Below are 18,859 nucleotides of genomic sequence, written 5' to 3' on the forward strand. Positions count from 1 at the left end.
ACTAAACCAGCGTGAACCACTCTGAGAAGCTCTAGTGTTTTCATTGGTCTCGGTTGTCTGAATTCCACTCCCTGGATCTTCTTTTTTAATTTTTTTTTTCACTTGTAGCTTTCGATTGTGTGTCTTCTCTTCTGCAGGATAGTTTTTTAGGGTATTGACAGCGCTTTCTAGACATTTGACAAACTCTTAATCTGCAGGTTTCGGATCTGGTGCTGGCTGCACTTTTGTCTATGGGAGGGAGAGGGGTACAGAAACAAAGGGTCTACTCAGATGGTCTATGTGTCCTACTAGGGAAGTCAGACAGAATAGTCTGGTTACTGTCGTTGCCATCCGTCAGGGACTGAGCTTAGGTTTCATGAGAAGAATGATAGGCATAAAAGTGATGTAAACAAAAGTAGATATCTTTAACACACGGATCCCTGCAGAATCCAGCCTGAACATTGATCCTTTGTGGACTGTTTACATACAGTCTCTCCTGACACCAAAGCATGTCTGAGTAGTCGGTGATTGTGACTGAGTAGGAGGGCTCACTGCCAAGATAACAAACTTCCTAGTTCTGCATGAGCGCTCTTACAACTCAAGCGGTGATTTAGTGTGTCTCAGTTTCCATGTTTGAAAAATGGTGTTGATAACTCTCTCTACATCATCCACATGTGGTTAGTCAAATAAATAACTAATGACACCTATAGGTAATTTAAAGTTAAGGGGCTTGGCTACTAAGCAAAAGGCTGGCTTTTAGAATCCATTCAGAAGTCCCTCAGAAGAATGGCCTGAGGTTACTTCCGAACTCTCAGCCCTGGGAAACCAATGGAGCAGAGTTCTATGACAGACAGAGCATTGCCAAGAGTGGGAGCAGCCCTGGGAAACCAATGGAGCAAGTTCTATGAGAGACAGACTGTTGCCAAGAGTGGGAGTAACTAGATTGCCACATTACCCCCTATTTTAACACAATTCAGGAGTCCTGGTGGAGGAATTGTTGTAAATTGGGGCTGTTAACCAAATGGTTAAAAATATGTAACCATTATACCATATCTCAGGAGAAAGAATAGGTCTGTTATGACCACAAAAGTGTTACAGTCACAACGGAAGTTCTAAAATTTCCCATAGTGGCACTATAAATCACCCTCAACTCGGTGGCCGGAAGGGCTTAAGAGATGCAATTCCATGTGGGTTAGGCAGCACGACTGCAAACAACCTGGATCCACCCTGCTCAGATGTTTGGGTCAACATTCAGGCAAGTGCTAGGCTTAAACCAACACCCTTGTCTTCCTGTAGACGTGACCAGTGGCAAGGAAGCTAACCCTCTTCTCACCTATAGTTTGTTCCTCCCTCTTGCAGCATGATTCACTATTCCCATGTGGATTGAAACTAAGGGAAAGGAATGTAAATCAAGCTTTCCATTTCGATCTGTTAATTCTGTGATACCATGCTGGCTCTAGATTACACAAAAGATCTTCATCCACCAGGTTGCTACTTCTGCTGCCACCTAGAAAGAATTTTATGAGAATTGCCTCGATGGCCAGTCGGGCTGGCTATTTAGGTGAGAGACTCTAGTCACCCTTCCATTATCCCCTTAGATAATATTTTTCCTCCACAAGTCTTCACCTGGGAGATGGTAGAGGATGTCTACACTTATGGACTTACAGCCTCAAGACCCCACAGGAGCGGTTCTACTCTATGCCAGAGGGTCGCTCGGAGAGAACATGGATGCAAAGTTAGTGAGTTTGGTTTGGATTTGGGTCCTAACACAACACACTTGTGTAAGTGGATAACACGACGGGCTGCTAACTCTAAGGTCAACAGTTCGAACCACCGGATGTAGAAAGAGGAGGCTTTCTATTACCACAAAGATCTGCAATCTCAGAAACCGACAGAGACAGGTCTACTGTGATACAGAGGGACACTAAGCTCTGAACTTAATCGATAGCAGTATTTTTTATTGGGACCTCACACTGAAGAGCACAGGGGGTGTAGTGTGTTCTGCATACTAACTGCATGGTCAGCGGTTTAAAACCACCAAGACCAAAGTGAGGCTTTCCAGTAACCAGAAAATCTAGGGATCAGTTCTGCTTTGTCCTCTTGATCACTATATATCGGAATAGATTTAATAGCAGTGGATGAATATAAACCTCAAAGAGCAACCCTATTGGGGCAGGGGTTTAAAATCTGGATACTAATTGCAGATTTGGTGTTAGAAAAGCACCAGACCTCCCCTGGACAGCGATGAAGCTGGCTGCTCACATAAGACCCGCAACCTTGTAAATCCGGGTGGTGTTTCCTACTCTGTCCTGAAGAGTCACTCTGAATCAGAAGTCTCAAAGAAAGAGAAGGTGGCTATAAAGTAGAATCAGCAGGGTTATTGGGTAATGGAGACTGCAGACACAGGGTACTAGTAATTTCAGAAGCCTAGGGATTTGGGAGGAGACACTGATTCAGACCAATGTGAATTGAACCTGTCTACCACTGAACCAGCGTGAACCACTCTGAGAAGCTCTAGTGTTTTCATTGGTCTTGGTTGTCTGAGTTCCACTCTCCTGGAGCTTCTTTTTTTAATTTTTTTTCACTTGTAGCTTTTGACTCTGTGTCTTCTGTTTTGCAGGCTAGTTTTTCAGGTTATTGACAGCTCTTTCTAGACATTTGACAAACTCTTAATCTGCAGGTTTTGGATCTGGTGCTGGCTGCAGGTTTGACTATGGAAGGGAGAGGGGCACAGAATCAAAGGGTCTATTCAAATGGTCTATGTGTCCTACTATAGAAGTCAGACAGAACAGTCTGGTTACTGCCGTTGCAATCCGACAGGGACTGAGTTTAGGTTGCATGAAAAGAATGATAGGGATAAAAGTGAAGTAAACCAAAGCAGATCTCTTTAACACACTGATCCCTGCAGAATCCAGCCTGAACATTGATCCATTGAGGACTCTTTGCATACAGTTTCTCCTGACGCCAAACCATGACTGAGTAGTCGGTGATTGTGACTGAGTAGGAGGGCTCACTGTCAAGGTAGCAAACTTACTAGTTCTTTATGAGCGCTCTTCCAACTCAAACGGTTATTTCGTGTTCCTCAGTTTCTATGTTTGAAAAATGGGGTTGATAATTCTCCCCACATGATCCACATGTGGTTAGTCAGATAAATAACTAATGACACGTGTAGGTAATTTAAAATTAAGAGGCTTGACTACTAAGCAAAAGGCTGGCTTTTAGAATGCATTCAGAGGCCCTCAGAAGAACGGCCTGTGGTTACTTCCAAACTCTCAGCCCTAGGAAACCAATAGAACAGAGTTCTATGACAGACAGAGTATTGTCAAGGGTGGGAGCAGCCCTGGGAAACCAACGGAGCAAGTTCTAAGAGAGACAGAGTGTCGCCAAGAGTGGGAGCATCTAGATTGCCACATTTCCCCCTATTTTAACACAATCCAGGAGTCCTCGTTGAGGAATATTTGTAAAATGGGGCTGTTAACGAAATGCTCAAAAATATGTAACCATTGGACCCTATCTCAGGAGAAAGAATAGGTCTGTTACGACCAGAAAAGTGTTACGGTCACAAGGGAAGTTCTAAAATGTCCATGGTGGCACTATAAATCACCCTCACCTCGGTGGCATTGAGGGTTTAAGAGATGCACTTTCATTTGGGTTAGGCAGCAAGACTGCATGCAACCTGGATCCACTCTGCTCAGATGTTTGGGTCAACATTCAGGCAACTGCTAGGCTTAAACCAACACCGTTGTCTTCCTGCAGACGTGACCAGTGGCCCGGTAGCTAGCTCTCACCTCACCTATAATTCTTTCCTCCCTCTTGCAGCATGATTCACTATTCCCATGTGGATTGAAACCAAGGGAAATGAATGTAACTCAAGCTTTCCACTTTCATCTGATAATTCTGTGATACTATGCTGGCTCTAGATTACACAGAAGTTCTTCATCAACCAGGGTGCTATTGCTGCTGCCACCTAGGAAAGAATTTTATGAGAATTGCCTCGATGGCCATTCGGGCTTGCTCCTTAGGGAAGAGATCTAGTCACCCTTCCATTAACCCCTTTAGGTAACATTTTTCATCCACAAGTCTTCACCTGGGAGATGGTCGAGGATGTCTACACTCATTGACTGACAGTCTCAGCACCCCACAGGAGCTGTTTTACTCTATGGAAGAGGGTCACTAGGAGGGAATATAGACTCGAAGGTAGTGAGTTTGGTTTGGATTTGGGTCCTAACACAACAAACTTGTGTAAGTGGATAACAAGACGGGCTGCTAATTCTAAGGTCAACAGTTCGAACCACCGGATGCTTCTCTGGAGGAAAAGGAGGCTTTTTTTCACCACAAAGATCTGCAACCTCAGAAACCGACAGAGTCAGGTCTAATGTGATCCAGAGGGACACTAAGCTATGAAGTGAATCGATAGCAGTATTTTTTTGTTGGGACCTCACAGAGGAGCACAGGGGGTGTAGTGTGTTCTGCCTGCTAACTGAATGGTCAGCGTTTTAAAACCACCAAGACCAAAGAGAGGATTTCCACTAACCAGAAAATCTAGGGATCAGTTCTGCTCTGTCCTCTTGATCACTATATATAAGAATAGATTTAATAGCAGTGGATGAATATAAACCTCAAAGAGAAACCCTATTGGGGCAGGGGTTTAACATCTGGATGCTAACTGCCATGTGGGTGTGGGAAAACACCAGACACCTCCCCAGGACAGCAATGAAGCTGTCTGCTCACATAAAGATCTGCAGCCTTGGAAATCCGGGTGGGGTTTCCTACTCTGTCCTGAAGAGTCAGTCTGAATCAGAAGTCTCAAAGAAAGAGAAGGTGGCTATAAAGTAGAATCAGCAGGGTTATTGGGTAAAGGAGACTGCAGGACACAGGGTAATAGGAATTTCAGAAGCCTAGGGATTTGGGTGGAGACACTGATTCAGGCCAATGTGAATTGAACCTGTCTACCTCTAAATCAGTGTGAACCACTCTGAGAAGTTGTAGTGTTTTCATTGTTCTCGGTTGTCTGAGTTCCACTCACCTGGATCCTCTTTTGTCTATTTTTTTTCACTTGTAGCTTTCAATTCTGTGTCTTCTGTTTAGCTGGCTAGTTTTTCAGGGTATTGACCGCTCTTTCTAGACATTTGACAAACTCTTAATTTGCAGGTTTTGGATCTGGTGCTGGCTGCAGTTTTGACTATGGAAGGGAGAGGGGCACAGAATCAAAAGTCTATTCAAAAGGTCTATGTGTCCTACTATAGAAGTCAGACAGAACAGTCTGGTTACTGTCGTTGCAATCCGCCAGGGACTGAGTTTAGGTTGCATGAGAAGAATGATAGGGATAAAAGTGAAGTAAACCAAAGCAGATATTTTTAACACACTGATCCCTGCAGAATCCAGCCTGAACATTGATCCTTTGAGGACTCTTTGCATACAGTTTCCCCTGACTCCAAACCATGACTGAGTAGTCGGTGATTGTGACTGAGTAGGAGGGCTCACTGTCAAGGTAGTAAACTTACTAGTTCTTTATGAGCGCTCTTCCAACTCAAACGGTTATTTCGTGTGCCTCAGTTTCTATGTTTGAAAAATGGGGTTGATAATTCTCCCCACATGATCCACATGTGGTTAGTCAAATAAATAACTAATGACACGTGTAGGTAATTTAAAATTAAGGGGCTTGGCTACTAAGCAAAGGCTGGCTTTTAGAATCCATTCAGAGGCCCTCAGAAGAACGGCCTGTGGTTACTTCCAAACTCTCAGCCCTAGGAAACTAATAGAACAGAGTTCTATGACAGACAGAGTATTGTCAAGGGTGGGAGCAGCCCTGGGAAACCAACGGAGCAAGTTCTAAGAGAGACAGAGTGTCGCCAAGAGTGGGAGCAACTAGATTGCCACATTTCCCCCTATTTTAACACAATCCAGGAGTCCTCGTTGAGGAATATTTGTAAAATGGGGCTGTTAACGAAATGCTCAAAAATATGTAACCATTGGACCCTATCTCAGGAGAAAGAATAGGTCTGTTACGACCAGAAAAGTGTTACGGTCACAAGGGAAGTTCTAAAATGTCCATGGTGGCACTATAAATCACCCTCACCTCGGTGGCATTGAGGGTTTAAGAGATGCACTTTCATTTGGGTTAGGTAGCAAGACTGCATGCAACCTGGATCCACTCTGCTCAGATGTTTGGGTCAACATTCAGGCAACTGCTAGGCTTAAACCAACACCGTTGTCTTCCTGCAGACGTGACCAGTGGCCCGGTAGCTAGCTCTCACCTCACCTATAATTCTTTCCTCCCTCTTGCAGCATGATTCACTATTCCCATGTGGATTGAAACCAAGGGAAATGAATGTAACTCAAGCTTTCCACTTTCATCTGATAATTCTGTGATACTATGCTGGCTCTAGATTACACAGAAGTTCTTCATCAACCAGGGTGCTATTGCTGCTGCCACCTAGGAAAGAATTTTATGAGAATTGCCTCGATGGCCATTCGGGCTTGCTCCTTAGGGAAGAGATCTAGTCACCCTTCCATTAACCCCTTTAGGTAACATTTTTCATCCACAAGTCTTCACCTGGGAGATGGTCGAGGATGTCTACACTCATTGACTGACAGTCTCAGCACCCCACAGGAGCTGTTTTACTCTATGGAGGAGGGTCACTAGGAGGGAATATAGACTCGAAGGTAGTGAGTTTGGTTTGGATTTGGGTCCTAACACAACAAACTTGTGTAAGTGGATAACAAGACGGGCTGCTAATTCTAAGGTCATCAGTTCGAACCACCGGATGCTTCTCTGGAGGAAAAGGAGGCTTTTTTTCACCACAAAGATCTGCAACCTCAGAAACCGACAGAGTCAGGTCTAATGTGATCCAGAGGGACACTAAGCTATGAAGTGAATCGATAGCAGTATTTTTTTGTTGGGACCTCACAGAGGAGCACAGGGGGTGTAGTGTGTTCTGCCTGCTAACTGAATGGTCAGCGTTTTAAAACCACCAAGACCAAAGAGAGGATTTCCACTAACCAGAAAATCTAGGGATCAGTTCTGCTCTGTCCTCTTGATCACTATATATAAGAATAGATTTAATAGCAGTGGATGAATATAAACCTCAAAGAGAAACCCTATTGGGGCAGGGGTTTAACATCTGGATGCTAACTGCCATGTGGGTGTGGGAAAACACCAGACACCTCCCCAGGACAGCAATGAAGCTGTCTGCTCACATAAAGATCTGCAGCCTTGGAAATCCGGGTGGGGTTTCCTACTCTGTCCTGAAGAGTCAGTCTGAATCAGAAGTCTCAAAGAAAGAGAAGGTGGCTATAAAGTAGAATCAGCAGGGTTATTGGGTAAAGGAGACTGCAGGACACAGGGTAATAGGAATTTCAGAAGCCTAGGGATTTGGGTGGAGACACTGATTCAGGCCAATGTGAATTGAACCTGTCTACCTCTAAATCAGTGTGAACCACTCTGAGAAGTTGTAGTGTTTTCATTGTTCTCGGTTGTCTGAGTTCCACTCACCTGGATCCTCTTTTGTCTATTTTTTTTCACTTGTAGCTTTCAATTCTGTGTCTTCTGTTTAGCTGGCTAGTTTTTCAGGGTATTGACCGCTCTTTCTAGACATTTGACAAACTCTTAATTTGCAGGTTTTGGATCTGGTGCTGGCTGCAGTTTTGACTATGGAAGGGAGAGGGGCACAGAATCAAAAGTCTATTCAAAAGGTCTATGTGTCCTACTATAGAAGTCAGACAGAACAGTCTGGTTACTGTCGTTGCAATCCGCCAGGGACTGAGTTTAGGTTGCATGAGAAGAATGATAGGGATAAAAGTGAAGTAAACCAAAGCAGATATTTTTAACACACTGATCCCTGCAGAATCCAGCCTGAACATTGATCCTTTGAGGACTCTTTGCATACAGTTTCTCCTGACTCCAAACCATGACTGAGTAGTCGGTGATTGTGACTGAGTAGGAGGGCTCACTGTCAAGGTAGCAAACTTACTAGTTCTTTATGAGCGCTCTTCCAACTCATCGGTGATTTCGTGTGCCTCAGTTTCCATATTTGAAAAATGGGGTTGATAATTCTCCTCACATCATCCACATGTGGTTAGTCAAATAAATATCTAATGATATCTAGAGGTAATTTAAATTAAGGGGCTTTTCTACTAAGCAAAATGCTGGCTTTTAGAATCCATTCAGAGGTCCCTCAGATAAAAGGCCTGAGGTTACTTCCAAACTCTCAGCCCTGGGAAACCAATAGAGCAGAGTTGTATGACACACAGAGTATTGTCAAGGGTGGGAGCAGCCCTGGGAAACCAATGGAGCAAGTTCTATGAGAGACAGAGTGCCGCCAAGAGTGGGAGCAACTAGATTGCCACATTTCCCCCTATTTTAACATAATTCAGGAGTCCTCATTGAGGAATATTTGTAATATGGTGCTGTTAACCAAATGGTCAAAAATATGTAACCATTGGACCCTATCTCAGGAGAAAGAATAAGTCTGTTATGACCAGAAAAGTGTTACGGTCACAAGGGAAGTTCTAAAATGTCCATGGTGGCACTATAAATCACCCTCAACTCAGTGGCATTGAGGGTTTAACAGATGCACTTCCATTTGCGTTAGGCAGCAAGACTGCATGCAACCTGGATCCACTCTGCTCAGATGTTTGGGTCAACATTCAGGCAACTGCTAGGCTTAAACCAACACCGTTGTCTTCCTGCAGACGTGACCAGTGGCCCGGTAGCTAGCTCTCACCTCACCTATAATTCTTTCCTCCCTCTTGCAGCATGATTCACTATTCCCATGTGGATTGAAACCAAGGGAAACGAATGTAACTCAAGCTTTCCACTTTCATCTGATAATTCTGTGATACTATGCCGGCTCTAGATTACACGGAATATCTTCATCAACCAGGGTGCTATTGCTGCTGCCACCTAGGAAAGAATTTTATGAGAATTGCCTCGATGGCCATTCGGGCTTGCTCATTAGGAAAGAGACTCTATTCACCTTTCCATTAACCCCTTTAGATAACATTTTTCATCCACAAGTCTTCACCTGGGAGATGGTAGAGGATGTCTACACTCATTGACTCACAGCCTCAGCACCCCACCGGAGTAGTTCTACTCTATGCAAGAGGGTCACTAGGAGGAAAGATAGACTCGAAGGTAGTGAGTTTGGTTTGGATTTTGGTCTAACACAACACACTTGTGTAAGTGGATAACACGACGGGCTGCTAACTCTAAGGTCAACAGTTCTAACCACCGGATGCTTCTCTGGAGAAAGAGGAGGCTTTCTATTACCACAAAGATCTACAATCTCAGAAACCGATGAGACAGGTCTACTGTGATCCAGAGGGACAATAAGCTCTGAACTGAATGATAGCAGTATTTTTTTGTTGGGACCTCACACTGAGGAGCAGAGGGTGTGTAGTGTGTTTTGCCTGTTAACTGAATGGTCAGCAGTTTAAAACCACCAAGACCAAAGAGAGGATTTCCACTAACCAGAAAATCTAGGGATCATTTCTGCTTTGTCCTCTTGATCACTATATATCGGGATAGATTTAATAGCAGTGGATGAATATAAACCTCAAAGAGAAACCCGAATGGTGCAGGGGTTTAACATTTGGATGCTAACTGCCAGTTTGGTGTGGGAAAAGCACCAGACACCTCCCCAGGACAGCGATGAAGCTGTCTGCTCACATAAAGATCTGCAGCCTTGGAATCCGGGTGGGGTTTCCTACTCTGTCCTGAAGACTAAGTCTGAATCAGAAGTCTCAAAGAAAGAGAAGGTGGCTATAAAGTAGAATCAGCAGGGTAATTAAGTAAAGGAGACTGCAGGACACAGGGTACTAGGAATTTCAGAAGCCTAGGGATTTGGGTGGAGACACTGATTCAGGCCAATGTGAATTGAACCTGTCTACCTCTAAATCAGCGTGAACCACTCTGAGAAGTTGTAGTGTTTTCATTGTTCTCGGTTGTCTGAGTTCCACTCACCTGGATCCTCTTTTGTCTATTTTTTTTCACTTGTAGCTTTCAATTCTGTGTCTTCTGTTTTGCAGGCTAGTTTTTCAGGGTATTGACCGCTCTTTCTAGACATTTGACAAACTCTTAATCTGCAGGTTTTGGATCTGGTGCTGGCTGCAGTTTTGTCCATGGAAGGGAGGGGGGCACAGAATCAAAGGGTCTATTCAGATGGTCTATGTGTCCTACTATAGAAGTCCGAAAGAAGAGTCTGGTTACTGTCATTGCAATCCGCCAGGGACTGTGTTTAGGTTGCATGAGAAGAATGATAGGGATAAAAGTGTAGTAAACCAAAGCAGATCTCTTTAACACACTGATCCCTGCAGAATCCAGCCTGAACATTGATCCTTTGTGGACTCTTTGCATACAGTTTCTCCTGACTCCAAACCATGACTGAGTAGTCGGTGATTGTGACTGAGTAGGAGGGCTCACTGCCTAGATAGCAAACTTACTAGTTCTTTATGAGCGCTCTTCCAACTCATCGGTGATTTCGTGTGCCTCAGTTTCCATGTTTGAAAAATGGGGTTGATAACTCTCCCCACATCATCCACATGTGGTTAGTCAAATAAATAATTAATGACACCTATAGGTAATTTAAAGTTAAGGGGCTTGGCTACTAAGCCAAAGGCTGGCTTTTAGAATAGATTCAGAGGTCCCTGAGAAGAAAGGCTTGAGGTTACTTCAAAACTCTCAGACCTGGGAAACCAATGGAGCAGAGTTCTATGACAGACAGAGTATTACAAAGAGTGGGAGCAGCCCTGGGAAACCAATGGAGCAAGGTCTATGAGAGACAGAGTGTCTCCAAGAGTGGGAGCAATTAGATTGCCACATTTCCCCCTATTTTCACACAATTCAGGAGTCCTGGTGGAGGAATTGTTGTAAAATGGGGCTGTTAACCAATTGGACAAAAATATGTAACCATTGGACCCTGTATCAGGAAAAAGAATAAGTCTCTTACGACCAGAAATGTGTTATAGTCACAAGGGAAGTTCTAAAATGGCCCATGGTGGCATTATAAATTACCCTCAACTCGGTGGCAGTGAGTGTTTAAGAGATGAACTTCCATCTGGGTTAGGCAGCAAGACTGCATGCAACCTGGATCCAACCTGCTCAGATGTTTGGGTCAACATTAAGGCAACTGCTAGGCTTAAAGCAACACCGTTGTCTTCCTGCAGACGTGACCAGTGGCCCGGTAGCTAGCTCTCACCTCACCTATAGTTCTTTCCTCCCTCTTGCAGCATGATTCACTATTCCCATGTGGATTGAATCCAAGCGAAAGGACTGTAACTCAAGTTTTCCATTTTCATCTGTTAATTCTGTGATACCATGCTGGCTCTAGAATACACAGAAGATCTTCATCAACCATATTGCAACTGTTGCTGCCTCCTAGGAAAGAATTTTATGAGAATTGCCTCGATGGCCAGTGGGGCTTAATCCTTAGGGGAGAGACTGTAGTCACCCTTCCATTAACCCCTTAGATAATATTATTCATCCACAAGTCTTAACCTGGGAGATGGTAGAGGATGTCTACACTCATGGACTTACAGCCTGAAGACCCGCCAGAGCAGTTCTACTCTATGCCAGAGGTTCGCAAGGAGGGAACATGTATTCAAAGGTAGTGAGTTTGGTTTGGATTTGGGTCCTAACACAACACACTTGTGTAAGTGGATAACACGACGGGCTGCTAACTCTAAGGTCAACATTTCGAACCACCGGATGCTTCTCTGGAGAAAGAGGAGGCTTTCTATTTCCTAAAGATCTACAATCTCAGAAAGCGACAGAGACAGGTCTACTCTCATCCAGAGGGACACTAAGCACTGAACTGAATCGATACCAGTGATTTTTCAGTTGGGACTTCACGCTGAGGAGCACTGGGGGTGTAGTGTGTTGTGCCTGCTAACTGCCTGGTCATCGGTTTAAAACCACCAAGACCAAAGTGAGGCTTTCCACTAACCAGAAAATCTAGGGATCAGTTCTGCTCTGTCCTCTTGATCACTATATATCGGAATAGAGGTAATAGCAGTGGATGAATATAAACCTCAAAGAGAAACCCGAATGGTGCAGGGGTTTAACATCTGGATGCTAACTGCAAGTTTTGTATGAGAAAAGCACCCGAAAATTCCCCTGGACAGTGATGAAGGTGGCTGCTCACATAAAGATCCGCATCCTTGGAAATCTGGGTGGGGTTTCCTACTCTGTCCTGAAGAGTCACTCTGAATCAGAAGTCTCAAAAAAGAGAAGGTGGCTATAAAGTAGAATCAGCAGGGTTATTGTGTAATGGAGACTGCAGGACACAGGGTACTAGGAATATCAGAAGCCTAGGGATTTGGGTGGAGACACTGATTCAGGCCAATGTGAATTGAACCTGTCTACCAAAAAACCAGTGTGAACCACTCTGAGGAGCTCTAGTGTTTTCATGGGTCTCGGTTCTCTGAATTCCACTCACCTGGAGCTTTTTTTAAAAATTTTTTTTCACTTTTATCTTTCAATTCTGTGTCTTCTCTTCTGCAGGCTAGTTTTTCAGGGTACTGACAGCTCTTTCTAGACTTTTGACAAACTCTTAATCTGCAGGTTTCAGATCTGGTGCTGGCTGCATTTTTGTCTATGGGATGGAGCGGGCCACAAAATCAAAGAATCTATTCAGATGGTCTATGTGTCCTACTATAAAAGTCAGACAAAACAGTCTGGTTACTGTCGTTGCTTTCCGCCAGGGACTGAGTTTAGGTTGCATGAGAAGAATGATAGGGATAAAAGTGATGTAAATAAATGCAGATATCATTAACACACTGATCCCTGCAGAATCCAGCCTGAACATTGATCCTTTGTGGACTCTTTACATACAGTCTATACTGACTCCAAAGCATGTCTGAGTAGTCGGTGATTGTGACTGAGTAGGAGGGCTCACTGCCTAGATAACAAACTTCCTAATTCTGCATGAGCTCCCTTACAACTCAAGCGGTGATTTAGTGTGCCTCAGTTCCCATGTTTGAAAAAATGGGGTTGATAACACTCCCCATATCATCTACATGTGGTTAGTAAAAAAAAAAAAAAAACTAATGACACCTTTAGGTAATTTAAAGTTAAGGGGCTTGGCTACTAAGCAAAAGGCAGGCTTTTAGAATCCATTCAGAAGTCCCTCAGAAGAAAGGCCTGAGGTTACTTCCGAACTCTCAGCCCTGGGAAACCAATGGAGCAGAGTTCTATGACAGACAGAGTAATGCCAAGAGTGGGAGCAGCCCTGGGCAATCAATGGAGCATGCTCTATGAGAGGCAGAGTGTCGCCAAGAGATGGAGCAACTAAATTGCCACATTTTCCCCTTTTTTACCACAATTCAGGAGTCCTGGTGGAATAATTGTTGTAATATGGGGCTGTTCATCAAAAGGACAAAAATATGTAAACCATTGGACCCTATTTCCGGAGAAAGAATAGGTCTGTGACGACCAGAAAAGTGTTACGGTCACAAGGGAAGTTCTAAAATGTCCCATGTTAGCACTATATATCACCCTCAACTCGGTGGCAGTGAGAGTTTAAGACATGCACTTCCACCTGGGTTAGGCAGCAAGACTGCATGCAATATGTATCCACCCTGCTCAGATGTTTGGGTCAACATTCAGGCAACTGCTAGGCTTAAACCAACACCATTGTATTCCTGCAGACGTGACCAGTAGCCAGGTAGCTAGCTCTCACCTCAACTATAGTTCTTTCCTCCCTCTTGCAGCATGATTCACGACTCCAATATGGACTGAAACCAAGGAAATGAATGTAACTCAAGCTTTCCATTTTCATCTGTTAATTCTGTGATACTCTGCTGGCTCTAGATTACACAAAATATCTTCATCTACCAGCTTGCCCCTGCTACTGCCACCTGGGAAAGAATTTTATGAGAATTGCCTCGATGGCCAGTCGGGCTTGCTCCTTAGGGCAGAGACTCTAGTCACCCTTCCATTAACCCCCTTCGATAATATTTTTCCTCCACAAATCTTCATCTGGGAGATGTTAGAGGTTGTCTACACTCACTGACTTACAGCTCCAGCACCCCACAGGAACAGTTCTACTCTAGCAAGAGGGTCACTAGGAGGGAACATGGACTCGAAGGTAGTGAGCTTGGTTTGGATTTGGGTCCAAACACAACACACTTGTGTAAGTGGATAACAAGACGGGCTGCTAACTCTAAGGTCAACAGTTCGAAACACCGGATGATTCTCTGGAGGAAGAGGAGGCTTTCTATTTCCACAAAGATCTGCAATCTCAGAAACCGACAGAAACAGGTCTACTGTGATCCAGAGGGACACTAAGCTCTGAACTGAATCGATAGCAGTGATTTTTTTTGTTGGGACATCACACTGAGGAGCACAGGGGGTGTAGTTTGTTGTGCCTGCTAAATGCATTGTTTAGAGACTTAAAACCACCAAGACCAAAGTGAGGTTTTCCACTAACCAGAAAATCTAGAGATCAGTTCTGCTCTGTCCTCTTGATCACTATATATCGGAATAGATTTAATAGCAGTGGATGAATATAAACCTCAAGGAGAAACACAAATGATGCAGGTGATGCTAACTGGGAGTTTGGTGTGAGAAAAGCACCAGACAACTCCCCAGGACAGCGATGAAGCTGGCTGCTCACATAAAAATCCGCAGCCTTGGAAATCCGGTTGGGGTTTCCTACTCTGTCCTGAAGAGTCACTCTGAATCAGAAGTCTCAAAGAAAGAGAAGGTGGCTATAACGTAGAATCAACAGGGTTATTGCGTAATGGAGACTGCAGGACACAGGGTACTGGGAATTTCAGAAGCCTAAGGATTTGTGTGGAGACACTTTTTTAGGCCAATTTGAATTGAACCTGTCTACCACTAAACCATCGTGAACCACTCTGAGAAGCTCTAGTGTTTTCATTGGTCTCGGTTTTCTGAATTCCACTCACCTGGAGCTTCTTTTTAATTTTTTTTTTCACTTGTAGCTTTCGATTCTGTGTCTTCCCTTCTGCAGGCTAGTTTTTTAGGGTATTGAAAGCTCTTTCTAGACATTTGACAAACTCTTCATCTGCAGTTTTCGGTTCTGGTGTTGGCTGCATTTTTGTCTATGGGAGGGAGAGGGGCAAAGACACAAAGGGTCTATTCAGATGGTCTATGTGTCCTACTACAGAAGTCAGACTGAAAAGTCTGGTTACTGTCGTTGCCATCCGTCAGGGACTGAGTTTAGGTTCCATGAGAAGAATGATAGGGATAAAAGTGATGTAAACAAAAGCAGATATCTTTAACACACGGATCCCTGCAAAATCAAGCCTGAGCATGGATCCTTTGTGGACTCTTAACATACATTCTCTCCTGACTCCAAAATGTGTCTGAGGAGTTGGTGATTGTGACTGAGTAGGAGGGCTCACTGCCTAGATAACAAACTTCCTAGTTCTGCATGAGCGCTCTTACAACTCAAGCGGTGATTAGTGTTTCTCAGGTTCCATGTTTGAAAAAGAGATTGATAACTCTCCCCACATCATCCACATGTGGTTTGTCAAATAAATAACTAATGACACCTATAGGTAATTTAAAGTTAAGGGGCTTGGCTACTAAGCAAACGGCTGGTTTTTTGAATCCATTCAGAGGTCCCTCAGAAGAAAGGACTGAGGTTACTTCCAAACTCTCTCTTCTGGAAAACCAATGGAGCAGAGTTCTATGACAGACAGAGTATTGCCAAGAGTGGGAGCAGCCCTAGGAAACCAATGGAGCAAGTTCTATAAGAGACAGAGTGTCTCCAAGAGTGGGTGCAACTAGATTGCCACATATCCCCCTATTTTAACAAAACAGGAGTCCTGGTGGAGGAATTGTTGTAAAATGGGACTGTTAACCAATTGCACAAAAATATGTAACCATTGGACCCTATCTCAGGAGAAAGAATAGGACTGTTTTGACCAGAAAAGTGTTACGGTCACAATGGAAGTTCTATAATGGCCCCTGGTAGCACTATAAATCACCCTCAACTCGGTGGCAGTGAGGGTTTAAAAGATGCGCTTCCATCTTGGTTAGGCAGCAAGACTGCATGCAACCTGGATCCACCCTGGTCAGATATATGGGTCAACATTCAGGCAACTGCTAGGCTTAAACCAACACCATTGTCTTCCTGCAGACGTGACCAGTGGCCAGATAGCTAGCTCTCACCTCACCTATAGTTCTTTCCTCCCTCTTGCAGCATGATTCACTATTCCCATGTGGATTGAAACCAAGGGAAAGGAATGTAACTCAAGCTTTCCATTTTCATCTGTTAATTCTGTGATACTATGCTAGCTCTAGAATACACAGAAGATCTTCATCAACCAGGTTGATACTGCTGCTTCCACCTAGCAAAGAATTTAATGAGAATTGCCTCGATGGCCAGTAGGGCTTGTTCCTTAGGGGAGAGACTCTAATCACCCTTTCATTAACCTCGTTAGATAATATTATTATTCCACAAGTCTTCACTTGAGAGATGGTAGAGGATGTCTACACTCATGGACTTACAGCCTCAAGACCCCCAGGAGAAGTTCTACTCTATGCCAGAGGGTGGCTCGGAGGGAACATGGATTCGATGTTAGTGAGTTTGGTTTGGATTTGGGTCCTAACACAACACACTTGTGTAAGTGGATAACACGATGGGCTGCTAACTCTAAGGTCAACAGTTCGAACCACCGGATACTTCTCTGGAGAAAGTGGAGGCTTTCCATTTCCACAAAGATCTGCAATCTCATAAAAAGACAGAGACAGGTCTACTGTGATCCAGAGGAACAATAAGCTCTGAAGAGAATCAATAGCAGTGATTTTTTTTTGTTGGGACCTCACACTGAGGATCACAGGGGGTGTAGTGTGTTGTGCCTGCTAACTGCATGGTCAGCGGTTTAAAACCACCAAGACCAAAGTGAGGATTTCCACTAACCAGAAAATCTAGGGATCAGTTCTGTTCTGTCCTCTTTATCCCTATATATCGGAATAGATTTAATAACTGTGGATGAATATAAACCTCAAAGAGAAACCCGAATGGTGCAGGGTTTTAACATCTGGATGCTAACTGCAAGTTTTGTATGAGAAAAGCACCAAAAACTCCCCAGGACAGCGATGAAGCTGGCTGCTCACATAAAGATCCGCAGCCCTGGAAATGCGGATGGGGTTTCCTACTCTGTCCTGAAGAGAAATTCTGAATCAGAAGTCTCAAAGAAAGAGAAGGTGGCTATAAAGTAGAATCAGCAGGGTTATTGCATAATGGAGACTGCAGGAGACAGGTTACTAGCAGTTTCAGAAGCCTAGGTATTTGAGTGGAGACACTTATTCAGGCCAATGTGAATTGAACCTCTCTACCAATAAACCAGCGTGAACCACTCTGGGAAGCTCTAGTGTTTTCATTGGTCTCAGTTGTCTGAATTCCACTCACCTGGAGCTTAATTTTTAATTTTTTTTCCCTTTTAGCTTTCGTTTTTGTGTCCTCAATTTTGCAGGTTAGTTTTTCAGGGTATTCACAGCTCTTTCAAATCATTTGACAAACTCTTAATCTGCAGGTTTCAGAACTGGTGCTGGCTGCATTTTTGTCTATGGAAGGGAGACGGGCACAGAATCAAAGGGTCTATTCAGATGGTCTATTTGTCCTACTTTAGAAGTCAGGCAGAACAGTCTGATTACTGTCGTTGCCATCCGCCAGGGACTGAGTTTAGGTTGCATGAGAAGAATGATAGGGATAAAAGTGATGTAAACAAAAGAAGATATCTTTAACATACTGATCCCTGCAGAGTCCAGCCTGAACATTGATCCTTTGTGGACTCTTTACATACAGTCTCTCCTGACTCCAAAATGTGTCTGAGTAGTCGGTGATTGTGACTCAGTAGGAGGGCTCACTGCCTAGATAACAAACTTCCTAGTTCTGCATGAGCGCTCTTACAACTCAAGTGGTGATTTAGTGTGCCACAGTTTCCATGTTTGAAAAATGGGGTTGATTATTCTCCCCACATCATCCACATGTGGTTAGACAAAGAAATAACTAATGACACCTAGAGGTAATTTAAAGTTAAGGGGCTTGACTACTAAGCAAAAGGCTGGCTTTTAGAATCCATTCAGATGTCCCTCAGAAGAAAGGCCTGAGGTTACTTCCAAACTGTCAGCCCTGGGAAACCAATGGAGCAGAGTTCTATGACAGACAGAGTATTGCCAAGAGTGGGAGCAGCCCTGGTAAACCATTGGAGCAAGTGCTATGAGAGACAGAGTGTTGCCAAGAGTGGGAGCAACTAGATTGCCACGTTTTCCCCTATTTTAACACAGTTTAGGAGTTCTGGTGGAGGAATTGTTGTAAAGTGGGGCTGTTAACAAATGGTCAAAATTATGTAACCATTGGACCCTATCTTAGGAGAAAGAATAGGTCTTTTATGACTAGAAATGTGTTACGGTCCCAAGGGAAGTTCTAAAATGTCCCATGGTGGCACTATAAACCACCCTCAACTCGGTGTCAGTGAGGGTTTAAGAGATGCAATTCCATCTGGGTTAGGCAGCAAGACTGCATGCAACCTGGTCCACCCTGCTCAGATGTTTGGGTCAACATTCACGCAAGTGCTAGGCTTAAACCAACACCATTGTCTTCCTGCTGACGTGAACAGTGGCCAGGTAGCTAGCTCTCACCTCACCTATAGTTCTTTCCTCCCTCTTGCCGCATGATTCACTATTCCAATGTGGATTGAAAGCAAGTTAAAGGAATGTAACTCAAGCTTTCCATTTTCATCTGATAATTCTGTGATACTATGCTGGCTCTAGGTTACACAGAAGATCTTCATCAACCAGGTTGCTACTGCTGCTGCCACCTAGCAAAGAATTTTATGAGAATTGCCTCGATGGCCAGTCGGGCTTGCTCCCTAGGGGAGGGACTCTAGTCACCCTTCCATTAAC

The sequence above is a fragment of the Tenrec ecaudatus genome, chromosome 11 (genome assembly GCF_050624435.1).
Source record: "Tenrec ecaudatus isolate mTenEca1 chromosome 11, mTenEca1.hap1, whole genome shotgun sequence".
Taxonomy (NCBI): Eukaryota; Metazoa; Chordata; class Mammalia; order Afrosoricida; family Tenrecidae; genus Tenrec; species Tenrec ecaudatus.